Consider the following 25,392-nt stretch of genomic DNA (forward strand, 5'->3'; position numbering starts at 1 on the left):
AGTTGTTGAAAGTGAAATCAGTAAGGAACTTTATTGAGTCATCTGTGGATAAATGATAAAGGAAAACAGGTTTGGAGGGGATGGGTGGAGATTGGTGTCATTTACTCTACACGAACTTGCCCTTGAACATAAACACCCGTTGCATTCCTACCAAACAACACCCCATAAAGCAGCAGAGGGATTGTAATTGACCGTGAGTGCAGGGTGCTGCCTGACTAAAATACTATGAGGAGCGATGTGACTTACAATGAGTCAGGTGCTAAGAAAGTCAGGTGGTGGCATTATAACTCCATACTGTGAACTCTTATCACAGACCTTCGGAGGCATTTTCCATGCTTTGTGAAATATACACCCCCTGGGGTAAATTAGTATGAAATGAATAGTTGGTCACACGTTACGAGGTGATAGTGTGCTAGTTACCTGCTATAATAAAAATGGATGGAATGGGAATATAACATGCACCAATACAATACTCTTGTCATTCAATACATAACAGAAAAAGTATATTTGCACAAGGTTTTATAGGAATTTGGACACGGGACCACGCCACAAGGCCTTTATAAAACCACATCCTCTATCCTCTAACTTAATTTATTGCTCCTCATTTATTTGTCACTATTTCCATCTTCAGGTTCTCAGTGATCCAGCTCAGGATAGTCATGCACACCTGAGTTGACTCTACTTTAATAAGGCACGAAACTCGCAAAACAGGGAGAGACAAAACATCGACTCCACAGATGCACAGGACAACATGGAGAGACACTTCTCCTTTGTACTTAAAGGAGGGCAGGCAGTCCTTTGAGGGTACTAATGTTCACATTTTAAACAGAGAGACCATCAATGAATACAGGTGGGAGCTTTGACACCAACCATCAGTGCAGTCTATAATGCAGTCTTGAGATATTAAATCTCCACTCACACTTTGACTCATTTGACCATAATTACTCGGTGGTGGCAGGATGTGTCAACAACCTTCAAACTCCAAGGTGGCCACATTGCTGGAGGTTAAATACCCTCGAATAATAAGTGAAATGTCTTCACGAGCCTAAAAAAAGTCAGTTACCTTCAGCTTAAGATCATAAACACAATTTAAACATGTTAAAAAGCTTTTCTCGCATTGTGTTTGGATCTACCTAAATTGAAATAGTTTAAAGTTCAACTGCAAAGGTCTGGCCTGTACCTGATGGATTTCAGAGAATTGCTTTTGTTTTGTTCATGTGGTTGATTAAAAATACAGTCAGGTAGGCCGTCTCGTTGTTATCAGAGATCAGGCCCACCACGACGGTGTCGTCAGCAAACTTGATGATGGTGGTGGAGCTGGTAGTGGCCACACAGTCATATGTGTACAAAGAGTACAGCAGGGGGCTCAGAACACACCCCTGGGGGGCTCCAGTGCTGAGAGTGGTGGAGGCTGAGACATGTCCGCCCATCCTTACTGCCTGTGGTCTGCCAGTTAGGAAGTTGGAGATCCACAGACACTGGCATCGCCTCAATTTGTGTCTTCTAATAGATTCAAAAATACAAGAGAAAAAAACAGGCATAAAAATTGTATTTACATTTTTTTTAATAAATTGGGTGAGGGTGCATGTGCATGTTCCTCAAGCTCAGATTCTCTACCAGAGGCTTGGCAGTTTTAGTGTATCTTAGCTAATGTGCCTGGAATCTGCAGGAGACAGGTTATACCTCCTAATGCTCCTACTACCACTGGGACAACTTTGGACTGTACCTTCTACATCTGCTCCAGTTGTTGCTTCATCCCATTGTACACTGATGTTTTCTAGTGCTCCTTCTTCCTGATGGTGTTCTCTGCTGGCCACATCTATCAAAACTCTACTCTAAATCTATTCTGACTATTGCCCAGCGTATTCAACAACATGCCCTGAACATATGCATTCATTACACATATTCAGGGTTTGATTTAATATAGTCCAGATTTTATTGTAAACATTTAACCTTCAGTTACATGTATTGTGACAAAACATTTTTAAGAGATAAATGTATTAAAATCCCATTCATGTGGTGCTATAAGCTTAGAGCGTATAAAAGATAACTTCTGTGACGCACAGGTGACCGATCCTCTAGCTAAAAAATGATAAATGTTTGTGTGAATAACCCTGCGGCTCACTCCATTTACAAACACAGCCTTACTTCAAGAGTTTATGGTCTCAGTTGTTAGTTTCAAGCTTTATTAAAGCAGGATATGTTGTCGCACCGGATATACTGTTGTAGCACGGGTGTACAGCGTCACTTTGTTTTTCAGTCACATCCACCCTGCTTGTCATATTCTGTATCAAAACACCACGAAAAGACTGAGCTTAAGGCTTCAAGACAGGATTTCACTAACCAGTGGTTGATGTCATAATAAATACATCCATTTCTGATAAACAGTCTATGGCTGAAAGGCATCATGGTCTGCTGTTGGGATATCTGCCCTGATGTATATACACTTAACCCTCTCCTATATGAAGTAGCATACTTTTAAGATAGCTGCACTTTATTAGACAATTTTCAGAGGTTTAAAAAATGTAGTCTTTTATTCAGTTGCTCCATGATTAAACTACTCTAACAAAAGTAGACTAGAATAAGCTTGAATATTGTTCCAGGACTTTTAATTAAAAATATAATGAAGATCTGTAAAATAGATTATTAAATTAAGTACAATATACATGAGATGAAAACACAAAATTATGTGTTTAATTAAAGTATATTAAATTTGAAAGTAAATGTTTTCGATTACAAAGACAATAAATTAATATCTCACACATTAGTAAAGCATTAATTAGGTATTAAAACTAGTGTATCTGGGTAATTTTGATTTTTCTTGATACAGTTGCTTTCTTTCTCCTGAGACTACCATAATGTGGATGACTGGGAATCACACAGACATGCTTGCCTTTTTCTTCTTCTTTCTCCCTTTAGGTGTCGTCAAAGTGGATCATCTGCCTCCATCTCATCCTATCCTTACATCCTTCTCTATCACATCAACCCTCTGCATGCCCTCCTTCACTATCTCCATGAATCTTCTCTGGGGTCTTCCTCTTTTCCCCCACCCTGGCATCTCCATCTTTTACAAGCTTTTTCATATATATCCACTCTCCCTCCTCTGTACATGTTCAAACTAAGGAAGAGGATTAGAGCCACAAAAAAATAAATAAATAAAATTCTCAGAATTCTTTTCCAGAAATCTGAGAATTCTGGAAAAACTAGTGTAACTGGGTAATATTGCGAAAAAAGTCAGATTTCTGAATAATTTCTCAGAATTCTGGAAAAGAAGAAAAAAAGACGTGCCCATATTTTTTTTGTGTGTGTGGCCCTAATCCTTATCTGTACCAAACCATCCCAGCCTTGCTTCTCTAATTTTTTGTTTTGAAATCGCTCAACCTGAGCTGTCCCTCTGGGTTGAGAATGGAAAACACGTCTACTGTAGTGTGAAACAAAAACCTAAAAGAATACATTTTTTTAGGTCAGGTCTTCTAACCAAACAGACTCTAACATTACAACAATAACAACCCGATCTCGTCTACTTACCATGTCACCTTCATCTGTCATATACCCACATGGCAGGCTGCCTAAACCTGCAGTGACATTTATCTGCACTTCAGCTACAGCCACATATAGTCCCAACAGTGCCATGTAATCTAAGTGCCATGAAGGCCAAAAGCATGCCATGCCTTCATGCATGTTACGTTACGCATGATGTGCAGCACAGAAATAGCCCGCCTTTAAATGAACCATGAATGGTCCCAAGCTTACTGGGGATCTGAAGACAGAGAGGCATCCTAATGATGCAGTCCACATATGTATGTTTGAAGAGATTCTGTAGAGGTCACACTTACGCCATTAGCCTGAGCATGAAGCCTCTGCAACAAATAAACAGACAAATAACAGTAACAGATCTGTACTGAAAGAGGAAGGCATCAAATAGAACAGTTTTGTTATCATGCACCCACACAGTGGACACTTTTCTTAAGCTGGGGCCTGAGTGGGGATCATACTGTTTGTGTGTGTGTGTGTATGTGTGTGTGTGTGTTGTAAAGCCTGATAAGAGTTGCTTAGACATGTCCTCTGGACGTCACAATACCCTGAGGAAGAAGGTGTCACTGAGGAGGATATCAGGCAAAACAAGAACTGCTGTGCTCTGATTCCTCTGTGCTCTCTGTGGCTTCGCCTTCCCTCTCCTGTGCCTGACATACATTCGTTCCACTGACCTGTACAATATTTTTCATCCACTTCATATTTGCATCCCATCTACACTTTAGATCTCATTACTTTCTTGAAATTAAGTACTTTATGCAATCCAAATACCAAAGTAAAAATTTCCTTGGATTATTTTTAGAATAAAATAAAAATAAATATAAGTAACACCAAAAGGTATCAAGATTTAATATGATACTTATTAATGCTTCCCACTAATGTAACCACACATATTGCATTTGTACAGCCTGGTGACTTGCCTACACTCTGCATTTGCCACATCAGGCTGCTGATTTATCACTCTCTCTCTCTGACTTTGGTCCACAGAGGGATGCTGCTGACTCTGGTTATTTTAAGCAACTCAGAATCTCATCAGAGGCCTGAGCCAAGAGGAGAATTAGCCTCATCTCGTAATGACTTCTGTTATGTTTTCTTCTCTTTTTCTTTCTCTCTGTTGGGGTTTTGATTATGCAACTTTGTTCACTGGGACGTAGATACAAACATGACTGAAACTGACATATGGAAAGCACACAGAAAAATATGTTTGTGTGTGTGTGTGTGTGTGTGTGTGTGTGTGTGTGTGTGTGTGTGTGTGTGTGTGTGTGTGTGTGTGTGTGTGTGTGTGTGAAATATCTTTTCGTTTTCATATTAATGAAGATGGACCCAAATACTGCAGTATTAGGAAACAAAAGCCCCATCCCAAAACACAATTAAAATACACGTACTTGTATATTCAATTCAATTCAATTCAATTTTATTTATATAGCGCCAAATCACAACATAAGTCGCCTCAAGGCGCTATATAAATTCATATGCATTTTCCCCAATAGAAATCCAGTTATTTTAGCCAGTAAATACAGCTAATAGCATCTAATGACACAAGTTACAAAGTGTCAAAACGTGGCTGTTAACTCATTCACTGCAATTGACGTCTATAGCCGTCAATTGCAGTGAATGAGTCAATGGGTTTAACTCATTCACTGCCAATGGCTGGCAGTGAATGAGTTAACTTCAGAAAATGCATTCACGGCTGTTTCTTATGCAGAGCTGTGAATCTTCAGATAACTGGAAGCAAGAAAATAGAAAAAACAACAACAACCCCGAAATGCACTCAGAGTACAACCCTCATCGAGACAGCTCTGATGTCACAGGGCAAGATGGTATTGCACTCTGGACAGTGCTAACACACAAAGACAGACAGTAATTCACACTCTCATTCACACTTGTGGCCAATTTAGAATCACCATTTATCCACCATTTAATGCACTTGTTTAGATTGTAAAAGAAGATATAGGGCTTTGGAGTGTGATGTCACGAGAGGGGGTGTGGCCAGGATTTTTGGTTGAGGCGCCATCTTCCTGGGCCAAACAAAGCTCAAGCGAAAGAGGAGCGAAAGCACATACATCAGCCATGGTTCATATTTGCTGTGCGGTCGGTTGTAGTGGTAGATCGCACGACCGGCAAGGGAATAAGCTTGAGAATGGTATATCTTTTTATTCTTTCCCAACCTGGCGGACCTTACCAAAAGAAGGCGTCTAGTCTGGCTAGCCGCTGTGAGACGAGCAGATATCCAGTTCTCTTCCATCTCCAAATATCTGTTGGTGCTCCACACATTTTCATTCCGGTAAGTTCTAAATATGTTCATATCACTCTTTATAGCCTATTAGTTTTATTTTTGACGCACTCTGAGCTCATAGCAAATTAGAACAAACATCCTACTGAGTGATTTTGCTGAACTACCTTCTATTTATAGAGTTGCTAATTATTTGGCATTATTGCAGCAAACCAGTCGATGAAACACATCGTGACTGGGTTCCAGCGCTACACAAGGGACCTGCTTCAAACATACCACCATGCCAATCAGATTACTTCTTCCATGTCAGGGTGACGAGGTGACCCTCCTGGATAAGATGGTGAAGGTTTGCTGCGTTTTGGTGAACAGTGTGGTAGTAAAACCAGGGAAAAATGAAACCTGCTCCTGTTAAATATTCTTAAGTCTTGTGCTGTATAAATAGTGGTAATTTTTCAGAAGTAGTGTTAGTAGTGGGTGATATCATGTAAACGCTGTCATGATTTTGCGTAAACATTTTGTCATTTGTAAACTATAAACAACATGGATTCTACATTGTAACTGATGTAATGTTCTACAAAGGGGTTTTAAAAGCACAGTCGCGACGACTGTGCTTTTATTTTGTTTTATCTATGTTTTTCATTGGTTTTTTTGCTCGTGCTGCACAGGGTCTGACTCAATATGACCGTGGCACACTACTGGACATAGGACAATACTTCTCACTTACCTCTGCTACGGTGCTTGATACAATGTCGTGGCCGAAAGAGATCCTCCGTAATGAGAACAATGACCCCAGAGGTCGCCGGAGTCAAAGGAGACGGCAACACAGGGGTCGAAGAGCAGGGGTCCGGAACAGACTGCGTACCAGAGCACACCGTCCTCCATTGCCTAGCATATTGCTAGCCAACGTCCAGTCACTTGAGAACAAGCTGGACGATATTAGGGCGAGAACCAGGTACCAGCGAGACATCAGGGATTGCAACATCTTCTGCCTGACCGAAACCTGGCTGACCAGCTCTGTGCCGGACCACGCGATAACCCCGGCGGAATCATTCTCTGTTTTCCGCACGGATAGAACCGCGGAGTCCGGCAAATTGCGGGGTGGAGGGGTTTGCTTTATGGTCAATAACAGATGGTGTAACCCTTGGAATATCACGGTCCTGTCCCGGTCATGCTCACCCCATCTGGAGCTTCTCACCATCCTCTGTCGGCCATTCTATCTCCCTAGGGAGTTCACTGCTGTGATCATCTCTGCGATTTACATCCCGCCACAAGCGGACAACAACAAGGCGCTATCGGACCTCCATGATGTGTTGAGCGGCCATCAGGCTAAACATCCAGATGCCGCCCTCATTGTGGCGGAGGATTTTAATAGGGCTAAATTAAAACAGGTCATGCCTAACTTTCACCAGCATGTCACCTGTCCCACCAGAGGCAACAACATGCTGGACCACTGTTACAGCCCTTTTAAAGGTGGCTACAAAGCCATCTCGTTACCGGCTTTTGGGAAATCGGACCACGCCGCCATCTTACTCGCACCGGAATATAAACAAAGGCTTCATCAGGAAGCCCCGGTGACGCGAAAGGTCAGACGCTGGACTGTCCAATCAGAGGCGACGCTGCAGGACGCACTCGGTGACGTAGACTGGGACGTATTCCAGGATACTTCCGCAAACATTGACGAGTTCGCGGACACAGCGATTAGCTTCATTGGAATGCTAGTGGATACCATCATCCCCTCGGCTACAATCCGGATTTTTCCCAATCAAAAACCTTGGGTTGATTCTACTGTCAGGAGAGCTCACAAAGCACGGACCACTGCCTATAAAAATGGGCTCACATTGGGCGATATGACCAGCTACAAAGCAGCTTCTTATGGTCTAAGGAAGACTGTGAAAGCGGCTAAGAGGCGCTACAAGGACAATGTGGAGTCGCACTTCCAACATGGTGACTCCCGACGTATATGGGATGGGCTACGAAAAATCACAGATTATAAACCCAGCACTGTGAGATGTATGAAACCGGAATTAGCTGACGACCTCAATGCCTTTTTTGCGCGTTTCGAGGTGCCTGCTGTGGCGGCAATTCAGAGCTCTGCACCTGCCCCCGCTGCTGAACCAGCACCATTGATACTCTCTGAGCATGATGTGAGGAGAGCTCTGAGGGCAACAAACTGCAGGAAGGCAGCGGGACCAGATAGCATACCGGGACGTGCACTAAGAGTATGTGCAGATCAGCTGACCACAGTTTTCACTAGTATCTTCAATGCCTCTCTGGCTCAGCAGGTAGTCCCCACCTGCTTTAAAACATCAGTGATTGTTCCGATCCCGAAGAACACCCGCCCAGCTAGCCTAAATGATTATCGCCCAGTAGCCCTAACATCTGTAGTGATGAAGTGTTTTGAGAGGCTCATGAAACCCTTTATCAGTTCCTTTCTTCCTCCCGACTTCGATTCACTGCAGTTTGCATACCGGACAAACAGATCTACCGGAGATGCTGTAGCACAGGTCCTGCATACCACACTGAGCCATCTAGATGAGGGATGTGGGAACTATGTGAGAATGCTGTTTATAGATTACAGCTCAGCATTCAACACCATAGTGCCCCACACCCTCTCGGGTAAGCTCCAAGATTTGGGATTCAGTACATCTTTGTGCAGGTAGATTTATAGCTTCCTGACCGCGAGACCACAGTCAGTGAGAATAGGGGATGTGTACTCCCATACACTCTCATTGAACATAGGGGCCCCCCAGGGATGTGTACTGAGCCCCCTTCTCTACTCCCTCTACACCACGGACTGCACGGCCAGACACCCCACTAATTCCATTGTGAAGTTTGCTGACGACACAGTGGTGGTGGGACTCATCTCTGGGAACGACGAGAGGGCCTACCAGAGTGAGGTGGATGGACTAGCAAAGTGGTGTGAGGCAAATCACCTCTCCATGAACATCAGTAAAACAAAGGAGATGGTGATTGACTTTAGAAAACAGAGAGGTGAGAAAACTCACACCCCAATTCAGATCAATGGAACCCCTGTGGAGAGAGTCTCCAACTTCAAATACCTCGGTGTCCACATCAACGAGGACCTTACACATACGGACTTCCTCATTAGTAAAGGCAGACAGCGCCTCTATCACCTGAGGCGTCTAAGGAGGTTTAAGATCTCCAAGAATATACAGAGGAGATTCTACACTGGTGTCATTGAGAGCATCCTGTGCAACAACATCATGGTGTGGTACGGGAACTGCACAGTACAGCAACAGAAAGCCCTGCAGAGGGTTGTGCGCACAGCTGAACGCACTATGGGAACATCTTTACCAGCACTGCAGGACATCTATGCTGAAAGGTGCAGATCCAGGGCCATCAGGATCATTAGGGACTCCAGCCATCCCGCCCACAAACTGTTCAGGCTACTGAGGTCAGGAAAGCGCCTCTGTAGCCTGAAAACAAGAACAGAAAGGTTCAGGAGGAGTTTTTACCCACAAACAGTGAGACTCCTCAACCAAAACACAAACCGGACGACATGATGGACAATCTCACACACAGTACATAATTTGCATTTTACTTTTCTCTCTGAACCTTATCCGTACCTTATTATATATATCTGTACTATGTAAATAATGTATATTTTTATAGTTTTTTCATTTAAATTATTACAGTACAATATCCTGCACGTCATGGATATATACTTATAAGCACAAACATATGGACTTTTACATTGTTTTTTATATTATTTTTTACTTTTTAACTTTTGTTTCTTCCCCCCCCCCCCCTTTTTTTAGTTTATGTAAAATCCTTTTTAGCATGTCTGCACAGTTGGGGGGAGTACTTTTTTAGCCAGGAAAAACATTTCACTGTATGTTGTACCAGCTATAACTACATGTGACAAATAAATAAAGAATTGAATTGAATTGAATTTTTTAAAAAAAAGGCAAAAATTAGTTTGTTTCTTTATTCAACTTTTGAACAGTGGTACTCAGTCAGTACATATTCAGCAAATGTAAATTATTTACATGGCAGTGCACTTCAGGCATAAATCTAGACCCCTAGATAAAACATTATGGGTCATCCCACAACCCACAGCTTTACTGTGTTCCAGCAGAGTATCCAATAGCAGTGACAACTCCACAGTAACAGGTGGGATTTTTCTTTTTTGAGGATGGCTCCTTTTACCTTTCAATACGGATGGTCTGTTTATGTTTTGATCAAGAGCAAATTATAAGGAAAGAATGCTAAAGAAAAATTGCAAATGTTTAATGTTTTAAGATGGGGAGGAAGACAATCAAATTATCCGAGCTGTTTTCCACTTAGCAAGGACAAACCAATGGGTGTCAGTCTCAAAGTTATTGAACTCGAAAATGACAGATAACTTCTCCCCATTATGACTCTTAAATATTAATAAGGAAAGTAAACTAGTAGCAAAACTACACTCATTTTTTGCCGTCTTTAAGAACTTCAACCATTATTTGCACAGTTGCCATTTGGCATTTATATTTTTACTTCAATTATAATAATCATAGTATTATCTTAATGCACATGCATAATGTTTTAGTTCAGTACTGCAATTTTGCAACTACTATGACAGCTCTGACAGCCCTGCTGTTAGTATAAAAGCATAGCAACAGGGTGAGGCAGGTGTAGCAAAGCAGAGTACGCTTAAGAACAGACTGACATTTGATTTAGTCATTACCAATCCTAATGGAACCACAGATTTTAATGTCACGATCAAAGAATAAAAGCATTGTATGGTGGCTCTTTGGACCCGTGCAACAAAACTTTATTTTTCCCATCTTCCATAATAAATGAATTACCTCATCATTATCCATTTTAATCATTATCTTTATTCTTTATTTTGTTCTTTCCTGCTCTTAAAATGTAAAATCTATTACATGTGAAGAGTTCAAAGAAGACTGGGTCAGGATGACAGTGGGTAGAGTGGGAAATACTTTCAAAAAGACCCAAAAATGATTGCCATTTTGGGGTGTGAAGCAGGGAATAGAAAAGGATGCAAATGCAGGACTCACAAGGCAGGCTTAAAAACAAACCAAAAGCACATCGGGACACAAGAAGAGACACACAAGACTGGGGTGAACAGACACTGAGGCTTTATATACACTGAGGATAAGGAGACCTCTTGGGAACTAGATATCACTGAAACTAGGTGAGATAATGACACAAAAGGAAAATGAAATAGATGTCATAAGAGAAAAATTAATACCAAAAGAAAACACTGAATACAGGGAAAACATGGAGCACATAGACTTCACAGCAATACATAAAAGAACACAGGGGAAACAGCATAAACTGAAACTCAAACAGTAACTACTATATGTCAAAAAGTACCAACAACTAAAAGTGAGAATATAAGCATAAAGAAAGCAACCAGGAAATGTCTGCCACATAAAACAATACAAAATTAAAAGGAACTTGACCAACAGCATAAACCCAAATACAACTAGAAATGAAGCAAAACAATGAAACCATTCGCAGAATCCAAATGTTGATACTAAAACTCTGTATAAGCAAATGGTCACAACATATATTAATCCAATCAGAGCTGTTTTGTATTTGTGTTATTTCAGTTATTACATTATGTGTGATATGGTATGACAGTGTCTACAGCAGGTAGGGAAAAAAAGGGAAGGGGGGAGAAAATAGGGGGAAATATAATAAAAGGATAGAGTACACATAGAAATGCACAGCGTATCAGCAACAACTCCTATAAGAAAAGCAAACATACAGCACCTGTATGTGTGTGGAAAAAGATAGATCCAGGAGAACCAGGCCCCCAAGAGTACCGAAGACCCGAGGCCACACATCTCAGTGACATCCACACATCCATCCCAGCAGAAGAAGGAGGGAGGGCCCAGATGGGGTACTCACGGCCAAAGGGTGAGAGTCCCAGAGGACCAGAGGCAAAGGGCACCCAAGAGGCCGGCCACCCTGGTACGAACCAGGGTCTTGGTGGGAACCCTCCCTCTATGTGTGTGGTGATATGGTGTGTACCGTAATGACTGGTGTAATTAAAAAGTTGAAATAAAACTTTAAACTGCATTTTAAAATGTTTTTTCATTGTAGCAACAAACAAAACTGTGAAGTACAGATTACATAGATTTGATTAGCATGTACAGTACTTTGCAAACATTTTAGGCAGGTGTGAAAAAATGCTGTAAATGAATGCTTTCAGAAATATAAATGATTGTTTACTGGCCCCAAATGTATTCTGCATCAGGACAACAACCCCAAACATACAGCCAAAGTCATTAAGAACTATTTCAGCATAAAGAAGAACAAGAAGTACTGGAAGTGATGGTATGGCCCCCACAGCGCCCTGATCTCAACATCATTGAATGTGTCTGGGATTACATGAAGAGTCGGAAGGATGTGAGGAAGCCTACATCCACAGAAGATCTGCAGTGTTGGGTGTAACGCGTTAGTATTTAAATTACTTTTCCACTGAAAAAGTAGAGTAACTGATTACTGTTCATTTTTAGGTATTTTAATTACAGTTACTTACAATGGTACTTGCATTACATTGTAAAATAATTAAACTCGCTGAATATCATTATTTAATTTCAATAATTTATCTTCTAAACGTAGAAGTAAACTCTGCCGCTTTAACATCGCTGTAGTGCAGGTGCGCGTCATTTCGCGACAGTTTGCTGCATAGTCGTATTCTAAAGCGGAAGATGTCGGACTCGGCTGAAGCGAGTGGCTGTTTGCTGAAATGGACATATTCCCGTCTCTTCACTTTTCTGAAACAAGCAGACAAGAACATTACAGTAAAATGTAAGCTATGTCCTGGGGAGAAAAAACTATCGGCCGCTGTTAATAGCATCAGTAATCTACTGAAGCGCCTGACACGAGAGCATAGAGGAACACTTCTGAGTGATCCTTGTTCATCATCCATGGATAACACCGCGGCAACTCCTGCTAAGCAGGCAAAACTTGATTTTACTTCAGCAGCACAGAAAGCATCTGAAGGTGAGCTTAAAAAATGATTGCAGGCTACATTGTGGAAGAGATGCTACCGCTGCGTACTGTAGAGTCGCAACAACCACCAGCCAAATTCCTTCAAAAACTCTGCAAGTCTACCAAGAAGAATTGATGCTGTTTGAAGGCAAATATCACACCAAATATTGATTTTATTTGGATTTCTCTTTTGTTCATTCACTGCATTTTGTTGATTGATGAAAATAAATCATTAACACTTACATTTTTGAAAGCAGTCTTTGTTTACAGCATTTTTTTTCACCTGCCTAAAACTTTTGCACAGTACTGTATGTCAAGAAGAATGGATGAGTTGGATGAGTCTTTTGTCTATATGCCATCTTTGTGTCACATGACCGTTTGTAGATTGTGAATTTGTGATTCTGAAATTTGCTATTTTTACATTTCTTGTAAGAGTTACTGAGTGTCAAATAAAAAGACCTTTATATATATATATATATATATATATATATATATATATATATATATATATACTCAACAAAAATATAAACGCAACACCTTTGTTACTGCTCCCATTCCCCATGGGATGGACGTAGAGACCTAAAATTCATTCCAGATACACAATATAACCATCCCTCCCAAACAGTGGTCACAAATCAGTCCAAATGTGTGGTAGTGGGCACATCTGCTATATTGAGATAATCCATCCCACCTCACAGGTGTGCCACATCAGGATGCTGATCTGACACCATGAGTAGTGCACAGGTGTACCTCAGACTGCCCACAACAAAAGGCCACCCTGGAATGTGCAGTTTTTTGCGCTATTGGGGGTCTGGGGACCCAGAACCGGTCAGTATCTGGTGTGACCACCATTTGCCTCATGCAGTGCAACACATCGTCGCATGGAGTCTATCAGATTGTCAATTGTGGCCTGTGGAATGTTGGTCCACTCCACTTCAATGGCTGTGCGAGGTTGTTGGATATTCGTGGGAACTGGTACACGCTGTCGTATACGCCGGTCAAGCACATCCCGAACATGCTCAATTAGGGATGGGTATCATTTAGGTTTTATCCGATACCGGTGCCAAATCTGTACTTTTGAAACGGTGCCGGTGCTCAAACGGTGCTCAAACCGGTGCTTAAAGAATGGAGAACACAAAATTGGTCCAAAAACCTCTCATGTTCAGCTGTTTTTTGTAAAAAGATAACAAAGTTAGCCTTTTCTGCAGCTATGGGGCATATATGGTATCACTCTTAGCTGGAAGCAGTGCTTAATCAATGGAAAAAACACAAACTTTGTCCAAAAACCTCTCATGTTTAGCTGTTTCCCTCTTTTTCTTTAGTCATTTTAGCCTTTTTGGCCAGGGTGAAGGGAGTATCTGCCATCAAACAAGAAGACAGCCGCATGTAGCTATGATGGTGTTTGCTAGTTCACCTCACATGCATTAATGTAATAACGTGGTACGTAAATTACACATGAACAACATTAAGCTACTCACACAGAGAAGAGCGGCTGCTGCTGCCATCATCATTTCTGCTACACTGGCAGGGCTAGGGGCCAGGACTCTCCTCTTCGGGGTTTTTGGGGGATATTGCTAACTCCGGGTCCGATAACCACAAGAGGATAACAGGCAACCCACGCACAGTAGATGTGCTCGGTGTGAGGTCTCGCAGCAAGCTATCATACGGCGCATTTCTGGGCTTTTAAAAAAAACTCTATGCGTCGCCAGGTGTTTCATCGGATTTCAGGTGTTACCTCCTTTGACAGTATCACAGTATCAGCTTAAAGCACTTGTTGCAGGCTGCTGAGTTTGCATATTTTGCTGTGAAGTACAGCCAGACTTTTGACCGCTTCGCCTTGGCCATTTTTAATCTGTAGCTCTGCTCTAAAAGAACGCACGTACCTGGCCCCGCCTACTATCCTCGGAAACGTAAAATGATTGGCTAGAATCTAAAGTGTATCACAGCTCAGGAAAAAAAAGCACCGAAATAAAGCACCGAAATGTGCGCTGCTTTTCGGTCTGGTTACTACCGTTTATGTCAGAACCGGTGCCATCATGGCACCGGACACCGGTACCCATCCCTATGCTCAATGGGTGACATGTCCGGTGAGTATGCTGGCCATGCAAGAACTGGGACATTCTCAGCTGCCATCTGCCCTGAACAATGTGAACCATGATTCATCCGTGAAGCGCACACCTCTCCAACGTGCCTAACGCCATTGAATGTGAGCATTTGCCCACACAAGTCTGTTACGGCGACGAGCTGGAGTCAGGTCAAGACCCCGATGAGGACGACGGGCATGCAGTTGAGCGTCCCTGAGACGGTTTCTGACAGTTTGTGCAGAAATTGTTTGGTTGTGCAAACCAATTGTTCCAGCAGCTGTCTGGGTGGCTGGTCTCAGACGATCTTGGAGGTGAACCTGCTGGATGTGGAGGTCCTGGGCTGGTGTGGTTACACGAGGTCTGCGGTTGTGAGGCCGGTTGGATGTGCTGCCATATTCTCTGAAACGCCTGTGGAGACGGCTTATGGCTGAGAAATGAACATTCAATGCACGGGCGACAGATCTGGTTGACATTCCTGCTGTCAGCATGCCAATTGCACGCTCCCTCATTGCTTGTGGCATCTGTGGCATTTTACTGTGAGACAAAACTGCACATTCCAGGGTGGCCTTTTGTTGTGGGCAGTCTGAGGTACACCTGTGCACTACTCATGATGTCAGATCAGCATCCTGATGTGGCACACCTGTGAGGTGGGATGGATTATCTCAATATAGCAGATGTGCCCACTACCACACATTTGGACTGATTTGTGACCACTGTTTGGGAGGGATGGTTATATTGTGTATCTGGAATGAATTTTAGGTCTCTACGTCCATCCCATGGGGAATGGGAGCAAAAACAAAGGTGTTGCGTTTATATTTTTGTTGAGTGTATATATATATATATATTGGACAGGTTATTGAATTGCCATTTGTGAGCTTTGTCTCCAGCGTGCTTTAGCTCATTACACTATAATCACTTGCTTTTTTTAAAACCCTGGAGAACTGACTGCGATAAGTTTATCAGACACATTTACAGAACAGCATGCTTAATTGCACTGGATTGAGTGGATTGGAGTTTGCAAAAGAATCAACATGCATTCTACAGAGCTGATATGCAATTATACACTACATCCTAACAACTCATTCTGTATTTTAAAATGTGGACAGCATTACACTTTTCATAAAATTTGTGTGGTCCATGAAAGACCCCATGGGATTGTCCTGATTTCACACTGATTTTGTTTGAACAAATGAGAGCTCTCCATAGTCTGACATGACCAGACAAATGTACAAATGTGACTAAATGTGGAAGCCCTGAGTTCAGTTTGCCTCTGGACACAGTTGGATAAACTTACAACCAATATCAGCATAACAAAATGTGTGACGGAGAACTGGAGAGGAGAAAAAACTGATAAAACGACACATAATAGCCTTCTCTCTGTAAGATAAATAGCTGTAAATGCCCTGGCAGTGGCAAGACCGGGCGTTGTAGACTGATGAAAAAAACGCATTAAAATAACAGGTCAACTTGACATCCAAATTCTCTGTAATACTCAAACTGCTAATCATCTTCCTATCCATTTTAAAATCATAAACTCTGCAAGAATAGAACCCCATCATCTTTCATATTTCATGTTTATTCATCACATGGAAAAAAAAGAGACATGTGGATGGGTTTCAGGCCTTGAGGAGCAGAGCTGAACAGGTGAAGGATTGCAGAGTGGATGTTGGATGACAGATAAAGAGGTCTGGTGAAAAGGAGGCAGCTATGGATGCTGTGATAAAGTTCCACTGTTCTACTTTCAGAATAATTAATTTAGTAAAATATAAATTATCTTCTTTTTTGTAGGCAATAACTTGTTCAGATTCTGAAATATATTTTATCATTCCAAACTGAAATGAAGTGTATTCTGATAGTTAAAAACTTCCTCAAGAAATGGACTTTTCTGCCATTACTGCTGTTTTTGCAGAGTCAAAATAACACTTCTAGTCTTTATACATCCACACAAATGGTCTCAAACTGGTATTTGCATTTAAAATTTCATAAAAGATGTTGTGTTCCAGTTGTCTCCGAGCATGTATAAGATTGGTTTATAATGCATTCAGTTGGTCTAAACAAGTAAAAACAAGATAAACTACCAACTATCAGGAAACAGTGCAAAAACATATTTTATTCCCAAGAAAACTGAAAATTACAAACTGTAAGTACATTGTGCTCATATTCCAAGCCCACCTTTGCTCCTATCTTACACAAATACAAAGTAAAATAAGCTAAAGTAATAATAATTGCCTCATGGCATCACTCTATGTGTTGCTTGAAGTTTATCATGCCTTCGCATGCATCGACTGTGAGAATAAGATTTCATTCTCCAGTGTAATAGGACTTCGTCTGAGTTCTCTGTGAATGTCGCCTATGCTGCATGAATTTGATACTCCTGGCCATTTACGTCATGACTGGTGTATTTTTATTAACTGCTAAATTAAATGTCTGGTTTAATAGCTCTACCCACCGCACCCCCTCTATCTTTACACACTCACACCTTTCTACGCTCAGTGAGAAGAAGAAATGCATCAGCAGAACCAATTTAAAAACTGACAATGGTTATTTGAAGGCATCACTCACTCAACGCTTCCATCAGTCCTGTGTTTATATCATACACATCCCAGTTACCCCATCAAAACACTGGACAATGCATCTGAAATCCATTTCTAAGTAAAATTGAAAACCCATAGATGCTGCAACACAAACAAAAGTATACACGCCTGCAAACACCTATGCACAAACACTCGACTGTGTGCCTTAAGCTATCTGCGTATTTGTCAATACAACACCAACTTGGTGTAGCAGCAGGTAAGTGAATACGGTATTGAAAAGAGGCTTATTGCACCTCAGTCTCCAAAGCTGTTTAAACCTCTCACATGTCGATTACAGTCCAACACAATCCATCCATGGAGTGTGGCTGCTGTATCAGCATTAAAGGTCAACACATCCTCAGAGTGGCCTGGTTATTGAATTCACACTCTGTCGGTTCAATTAGCCATATAATATTGAAGGCTTAATAAATGTGGATAGTATACACCAGTGCATGTGCACACACAATACCTGGCTTCCTCTCATCACTTGCACGGCACATGCAGTGGAACTGCTGGCTTCCATATGCAGCTGACTGGATTTTAATGGAAAATGTTTCATAATTAAAATGTGAAGGCAGAATGTGAAGGCGGAAAGAGAAGACTTATGTACCCAGTCAACATCTATATGGTTGCTTGATTGATTCAGTTTCTCTGGTAAAAACCCTTTAAAAAAGCATCTTACCTTTTGCTCCTTTTCAGGCACATTGTCTGCAGGTGATTGCTGTTTATCATATCCTAGCCCCACACTGTGAATAGCACTGCATTTTAAGAAGCATGTTAGAGTTATTGGCACCTGGATGCAGCATCTCTTGTGATATTTTCTTTATGTCTTTCACTTCTGATTGTCCTTCTTTCTTTGTCATTTCTTCTATTATCATAATTCCTTCCACCAGTTTTTCCTTTCCTGTCTTGTCTAATGCTTCCTTTCCACTAAAAGCAGCAAACTTAGAGAACAGCCAGCTGTTATAATCACCTATGCTGTCAATGATGTTTGAATGTGTCACTGCATCATTTCTGTGAATGAAAATTTCTGTGAAAAAAGGTGAATCGTGAAGATTCCTGTGATTGTTATCAATTTTTAAGTTTTGTATTTCGTTGTAATTGTGTCTTTCTTTCTTTTCTTTTTTTTGACACTGTAACAATACCTAATGCAAAGAAAACAGAATACAGAAGATTTTAAATACATAAATTTATGCCCTAGTAGAACTTTTACAATAAAACAGTTTTTCTTTTTTTTTTAAATAATACTTTCAAATAACAGTACTAACACTAACATATACACAATGTGTCCCTGGTGTTGATGGCTTGATGTAACAGCAGCTTTAATATTAGATACCAGGAGATAGCTATCTTTTTTTAACCAATAGACTATGGGTCATACACTTTTTGGGAAGTTTGCACTTTATACTGTTGTGCTTTGCTTTCACTTGCTTATTTTTCTCTTCTTTTTTTTTTCATTTTTTCTTCAGCTATAAACTAAAAGGTTCACGCACCAAAAATTACTGTTAGTTGTAGGTGAACAAGATGGCAAAGCCCACACACACACACACACACACACACACACACACACACACACACACACACACACACACACACACACACACACACACACACACACACACACACACACACACACACACACACACACAAATACTTTGTATTTGACCTCAGGTCAGCTGGCAGCTTGTTCCAAAGATCCAAAGAACAAGACCAAAGTAACTTGAAACAAGTTTAGGTCACTTAGATCAAATTCTAACACTTAGATCTAATTCTTAGTTAAAAGATCTGCACCTAATTATTTAAGAGATTTAACAGGGTTAGAAAGTGGATTGTGTTAAAATGCATCCCTTAACAACACTTGACACATTTACCCTTTATGATAAAGGGTAAATGTGATTGAAATACTTGGGAAAAGAACATTTAAACCCTTCAGTGTTATCACTAGACTTGTTTTTATAGCTTCTATTTTTCTTCTCGTTATGGTGAAAATCAAGTTGAAAAAGCTTAAACTTTGCATTAAAGATGGTGGTTACTCACTGTATTTAAATCTGATGCCAAAGTGCCCTTTAAAAGTGTCCATATGTACCAGTTGGGACTGGATGACCCATCTGAAACATCTTAATGCAGATGCTAAAGAATGCCTAAAGCACATCTGAGATACCCGCATCTCACACTCATAATGTGTTGCTTCGAGAATGACAGCGGTTTGTTGTACAGTATGAAATATTTTCCATCTACTCGTAAGAACTGATGTACACAAGAAGAATCCTTTGAAATGAATCTTCTTGTCACCTATGTCACTCAACAAGCAGCTATTGCCAGTCAGGGAGGTTAAATAATGAAAGCTGCATTGCCACATCTTTAATAAGATGAAGAGGATGGATCGCCACATCTGTTACACTGACTGTTTGATAATGACACTATCAATCTCAGCACTCTGAATCAGTTTTAATGCAGCTGACTATATTAATACTATATGTTCTTGTATATTAAGACCACACTTACTGCAACTACATGAGTGCATGGCGACCCAGATCACATGATTTAACTTCATATGTAACACAGTGATCACATTAATGATGGATGGCATTAAATATAGGAATACAGACTGCATGAGTAAGGACACTTTTGTATTGCAGTCTTTTGCCATGTCTCTGTGACTGACACACGGGATAATTACAATGATGGGACATAATTAGGACTAAATGCCTGCTGATAGTTCTTTACATTGACAGTGGTTAAGATGGTGCTCAGCCATGCATAGACCAGTAGAGATGCTCCCTGTGGTGTGGCTGTGTATCAAACAGTGCACTGCATATGAGAAGACAATCCTAGCTGAAGTCTAGAGCCGATGGGCGTTTATAGGGGACGGCTATTAGATTCTTGCTGCATATGTATAAAATACTCTTGCTGAAGGCTAAACTGTCAAACAAATAACTGTCATCCACTAATCATATTTGGATTTCCAGACAAATTGCAGTTAATATGTTTGCTTGCATTTGTATATTATTTGAGTCAGAAACCGTAGTTGGAAGAAGCTTGCTAGATGCATGACTGAAGTTGTGTGTTATTTACTTTACTATTTACAAAGCTATCATGTCCTGGTTTGACTGTGAAAATAGCTGGCAGCTGCAATTTGAGGTTTTCATTTGCACTCAGAATTATAACAACCCTGCACCATCAAAAGTATTTAGTGGAGTGTGTGTTTGATGGATTTTCTTTCTAATGGTTTTAACGTCATCTCACGCTCAAGCTGTGTTGCTGTGTGTAAGGAATAGCAACAGGAAATAGCACATTAGTGAGGAATTCACAGTCGCTTAAAGGTAAGAACTCCAAGCACACGTGTAATGAATACTTTCACTGTAAGACCAGTGCACAGTCAGACTTACTGTGGGTCATCGTCAGGATCTTATCAGTGTGGTTGCCAGCTTTAAAGGCTCATGTGTAAGTTACTATTATTCAGACTGGAATCAATCCTGCACTGAAGGTATGTTAGTCTTTCCTGCAGATTTAATTTAAAAAGTGCAATCCTATATTTTAAATCTCTGGAACAATTTATATAGGACTGCACATTAATTGTCACAATTATTTTCCCTATATTCCCTCATTGCTCCCTCTATGTATTTAAGCCCTGTGTTTCATTTTGTCGGTGTCGCGATCTACCCTTATCTAGCTGCAGAGATGGGCAGTAACGCGTTACAAGTAACGCGAGTGCGACGTTAGTGACAAAAGCTGTGTGCAGATCAACAATGGATCACATATCAATTGTGGGAGAGAGTATGAGCGTGCAGCGTTTAAAGCGTGGAAGCACTGACCTTACTTTGAGTTTGATTCTATAAAAAGTGACAAAAACATTAGCGTCCATCGTGCGTGGGAAGAAAACTTCTTTTTACAGCGAAAAAAACCCCTAAACTTCCGAGCAAGCACCGAGTGCGCTACGACGTAATGGGAAATTCACAGAGAAACTCGTGGATTCTTCCACTGACCGCTGCGGCACACCTGCACCAGGGCAAACCTCCGCCTACCCTGCTCCTGCTTTACAGGTGAAAATAGAGCAACAGGACCGCTGAGTCTTTGACTTTATTTATTTTCTGCTGTGTTTTACTTGCATCTATTTGAAAGACTGAGTGTAAACACAAAAAATATTTTATTTTATGTGCTGGAATGTGCAGAAAATAGGTTTAAATGTTAAACTAATTTATTCAAGTCAGAGAATGTTGCATATAATTAAATTTTTGCTTGATGCATAAAGTTAAAAGATTAAAACTGATAAACAAGTTAAAAAAAGAGACTTTTCCATTTGATTACATTTTGTATGATGGATTATATAGAAAAAGTAGAATTGGGCTGAAAGATCTATCGCTTTATCACCTCTTCAGGTTGTAAACCGTGTTTTTAAAAAGTAACTAAGTAATTAATTACTTTTGAAAATAAGTAATCAGTAAAGTAACGGGATTACTTTTTGGGGGAAGTAATCAGTAATTAGCTACTGATTACTTTTTTCAAGTAACTTGACCAACACTGTCTAGCTGTGTGTGCTGTCCACGTAAGTGTCTTTTGTATTCCTAGTTTTGTTGCCCTTTTGAGTTCACATTCCGCCTCCGAGTGTCTGCACATTGGGTCCTCCTACTACCACTCCTGCATGCACACAGCCTTCATATAACATTTTCATGCAAGATAAACACTGCTTTCACATCATTACACAATGACAAATTTGTTCCTCCATATTCACCTTTAGTGCATCTTTCAGAAGAAAAATACACTTATCAGAAAATTTAATCCACAGTTCTGTTTCACTTTTTACATTGCGTCACATTTCTGTTAATGAAAACATCTTTGCTTCCAGGAAATGCACTGAAATTCATGTGAATAAACACTGTATTTGTCTGCAAAAAATCAAATGTTTAACTTCATTCAGTATACCTGCATGACAGATGTGACTGAAATTTGTAGCAATGTACTCAACAGCTGTAAGAGCCCTCTGTATATCCCCCTATGATGAGTAGTGCAGGTTTTTCCACTTTGGAAAAAGAACTGCATCTTTCATCCAGCATGTTCACAATTTTCCTGAAGCCTTGGTTACTCACTGTGTTTAGTAGACAGCCTATCCCCGGCCGATTTGCAATGCGATTGCATTGGTGATTTCAGTGTCTTTGTGAGCTGGATGGATATGCTCATGCCCTGTACCGGCTTACTTTTCTAAACGTCTGAGCTGATGTTGGATGATTCACGTTAGTAACCACAGTAGTGTTTTTCTTGGCCTTGCTTTAATAATACTGCGGTTAGTGATGTGTGGCGGTAACCTTAGAATTACGCCAGCTGTCAAAGAAGTGAAAGAAAGTGTAATTGTTGCTCGTTGATGAAGGTGAGATGTCAACTGCCCTTCGTCACCGGTTCAGTCAGTGCAGTTAGTGAAAGTGGTAGTCATGCGATTAATTTATGGAAGAAGCAGAAGTCAAGTGATTTCTTTTGTCTGCTATACTTCGAGAACCATAAAAAAAGACCTTTAAAAATTGCATGCATCTGGGACTCTCCTCAGCTCTTTCCGGGACAGTGGCGCAGCTCTGTTGGTCTTCCTTGGTCTCTTGTGTTCTGGGGGCCTCTGGATGTCTGGAGTTTTGATCTCCTCCACACCTGCTTCATGCCCTGGAGGACGGGGCTGTGGCCCCCCCACACCCTCTAGCAGATTATTACATGAAGGAACCTTTTAAAAAACAAAAAACAAGCGCGTCCATGCTCACAGGTGTACACACGGGTGATCACACCCACAAACTACACCCTTTTTGGCTCCTACCTCAAAGCACACTGTGTTCTGTTGATCTTATGTGCTGCACAATAATGTTTAATATTTAGTATTTACTGTCATATTCCCATATATCATTGTGATGTTGTTTATTCTATTACTCTTGTTCTCTTCTGCTTGCTTTCTTTTTTCTTTCTCAGCAGGTGATCCAGGTGATTGATATATGCATTTTTTTTTCTCTGCCCGTTCTGTTGGTTTTTGTCTTTTGCCCTTCTCCCCCGTCCCTCTTCTCAGCTGTTTCTCTTTCCCTCTTTCTTTCTCCCCTTCTTTCCCCCAGTCAAGTCTGTCCCGTATTCAGTAAGTGAAAATAAAATAAACAATAAAAGGTGAATCAAATGGACCATTACGGCAAGGCTGGGATGGTCAGTTTGGTAAAGTAAATCCGTTGGGCATCTTTCTTTGCCTTTAGACAACAATTCTGATGGCAAAAGAGCCAAACGGGACAGGCCAAAAAAAAAAAAAAAATTGCATGCTCAAAGTGAGAGAAGTATGTGGTCCTTGAAGTTTTTGCATTGTGCTGAAAACACTATTTAATTGAAATTATTGCCTTGAAAGATAGAAGACCTCTGTCTGTACATAGAACAAAATTAACCGAATTCTATGAATTGCCATCTTACCGTAGTTGACAGGTTTATAAATGATAAATGGACTGGTGTTTAATTTTGACCACTCAATGCACTTTCAAGTCTCATTCACCCAAACACACACATTCAATATACATACAATGCTTTTATCTATACCTAAGGACAAACTGATGAATGCACTGTTGTTAACTCGGAGTTCAGTATCTTGACTAAGGATCCTTTTCCACAAGCTGCAGCAAGCTGCATGACTCAGAATCACTCCACTGACCTTCAGATTGGTAGATGATCCACTCAACACCTGCCCCATGTTCTGTTGCGATCACAAAGGTTAAGATTAGTGTTTTTCAACACCTGGGTGAAGAGGTCAAACTAAATGTGATTCACAAGGCATTTATGGTATAAAAAAACAGTGGACTATGTTACCGCACCCAGAGGTAACATAGTCCATGGGCCAGCCCTCCTGTGGATCCAACACCTTCAAGAAGGGAAGTAAGGTTCCCATGCAATGTGGATCGGGTGGCGGTCAAAACACAACGTCAAAGGAAAAGGGATGGAGACAAAAGATGAAAGGCAGAAGCCTTGACAGTTGGATGCTATTGAAACTCCCTCGAGTCAAACCCACATCTCTTGACTTGCTTGGAAATACCTTGGTGTTTTAGAGCAGGTGGTCAGGAAGAGGGAAAGACGTCTTCTCAGACTCCTGTCCTGGTGACCCAGACCCAGATGAGTAGCAGAAAATTGATGGAGAGCATTTTAATAGACTTGAAAACCCATAACAAAATTTTTCTGGTAATGAAAATGAAAATAAACAATTATGAACAATTATTTAAACAAGTTTAAGAAAGCAGTGATTCTTCTGAGGTCAGACTAATCCTTTGACTTTTAATTAATTTAATTTAATTTAATTAATTAAGAAGGTTTCATCATCTCACCTTAATAGCAGCAGGCTCAATGCATTGTTCATGCCATCAAATTTATACATTTCACACACAAAATTGCACTAGCTGAGAACCCATGAAAAGTATTCTGTATCACAACCAAGGACGTATGGATTAGTCCCCATGAAACAATCCATCAGTGATCCCATCAAAGAGAAGAGAAACTGTAAATATCAAAAACCAAAAGTGATATGGTGACAAAAATGTTGCTACTTAGCTATATTGATTCACAGATTTAAAATCTCCATATAGCTTCTTTTTAATATCAGTGACATCCCTTTGTTTGCACACTAAGTCTTCAGATTTACAAAAAACAGACTTAACCATCATTTTTGCTGCAAAACAGCAGAAAGTGCACTGCACAGGCCAATCATAAATGGAAGCTCATATTGCGTCTGTAGTGAAAAGGGGTTAAAAGTCTGCAAGCATACTGTAACTCTCCAGAGTGGTAAAATTTTAAGAACTGGTTCTGAGAAGCTTTTTTGCTTTTGAGATTTATGGATGCATTTTTGACGCAGATCACACATTAGCTTTTCATCACTGTTAGTCATAACTGCCAGCATTTGTGTTCTTTCACAGGTGGCTGAACAGAGGGGCTATTACTATCCATCACACTCAGAGAATCTACTGCAATTTGAATGAAACACTAACTTTGCTTATGCATAACTGTCATG

Source organism: Rhamphochromis sp. 'chilingali' (genome assembly GCF_963969265.1).
Source record: "Rhamphochromis sp. 'chilingali' genome assembly, chromosome: 12".
NCBI lineage: Eukaryota > Metazoa > Chordata > Actinopteri > Cichliformes > Cichlidae > Rhamphochromis > Rhamphochromis sp. 'chilingali'.